We start from the raw sequence: 1,586 nt of genomic DNA on the forward strand, positions 1-1,586 counted from the left end.
CTTCCTTCCTTCTTTCTTTCTTTCTTTCTTTCTTTCTTTCTTTCTTTCTTTCTTTCTTTCTTTCTTTCTTAACTTTCTGCAAAGCTTTATTCCAGAGGGGCTCAGTCCTTCTTGGCAGCTGCCTTCCTCATGGCGGCCAGCACATTGCTCATCTCCTCAAGCTTCCTCTCGGCACAGATGTGCATCCCCACACTTTTGTTGATGAATTTGAGGGCGTGTCTGTCCTTGGAGGCCTTAAGCAGCTCCATGGCATGCTGCTCATAGGGGGCAAAGCTGCACACCTGCTGGTCATGTCCTGCATGAACTTCATGTGTTTGGTGAGGCATCAGCAACAGTGGCTGTGCCTTGGTTTGCTTATATTCTTAGTCACCTTGTGGCCCTTGTTGAGGTCCATGGCCATGGGATAACAGAGAGCCATGGCTACTATTCTTCAGTGGTTGCTGTGGTGGAATATTTTCCTAATTTCTTTATTAGTGAGTTTGTTATTGTATTTTTATGTGATAATTTTGTTTCTGTTTTGTTTGTGGTACCAGGGATTGGACTCAGGACCTTGCACTTAGGTCTCTGGGCTACATCCTTAGTCCTAAGTGTTGATTTTATATACTACTACATTACTGAATTTGGTTTTTAATTCTAGGAGTCTTTTCATGGATTGTTTCTTTGTCTCTTCTATGTATATGATCAGGTATCCTGCAAATAGTGATACTTGATTTCTTCCCTTTTTCTACATAGTCCCTTTTTTTAATCTTTTTCTTGCCTAAGTGCTCTTGTGAATGTTTTGAGTACTATATTGAAGAGAAGTAGTGATAGTGGACATTCTCATCTTGTTCTTGATTTTAAAAGGAAAGTTTTCTGTTTTCCTCATTTAATATGATATTGGTTGTAGTTTTTTTCATAAATGGCCTTTATCAGATTGATAAGGACCATCTATCTGTATTTTCTTTAGAGTAGGATGTTGGACTTTGTCAAAAGTTTTTTCTGGGTCTACTGAGATAATCATGTCACTTTTGAACTTGTTTCTGTTTATGTGATGTTTTGCATTTATTGATTGTATAGGCTGAACCATCTTTGCATCCTTGAGGTGAAGCCTACTTGGTCATGATGTATGATCTTTTGGATAATTTGCTGCAATTCTGTTTGCCAGGATCTCTTCGAGGGTTTTTGCATCTGTATTCATCAATATTTTTTTTCCATGTCTGGTTTTTGAATCAGCGTAATAGTAGCATCCAGGAATAACTTTAGGAATACTCCTTCCCTTTAGTAGCTCTATAGCACCTGCTTCAGCAAGCTTAAGCAAGTGCAGAGGACCGTGGTTCCATCCCCAGCAGCACAAGCTGGCACGACACGTAGGGGATTGAACCCCAGTCTCTGTGCCTACCTAAGCAGGCGCTTTAATCCACTGAGCTATCTGGCCGGCCCTAATAAATTTCATTAAAGACCTTAAGGAGTATTGATGTTAGATTTTCCTTGAAAGTTTTGTAGAGTTCAGCAGTGAATCCATCCAGACCTGGGCTTTTCTCAGTAGACTTTTTCTCCCTGCTTCATTGTCACTCCCTGTTATTGAATTATTCAGGGTTTTTAAAACT

The sequence above is a fragment of the Octodon degus genome, unplaced genomic scaffold (assembly GCF_000260255.1).
Source record: "Octodon degus isolate 3935 unplaced genomic scaffold, OctDeg1.0 scaffold00069, whole genome shotgun sequence".
In the NCBI taxonomy this organism is placed as follows: Eukaryota; Metazoa; Chordata; class Mammalia; order Rodentia; family Octodontidae; genus Octodon; species Octodon degus.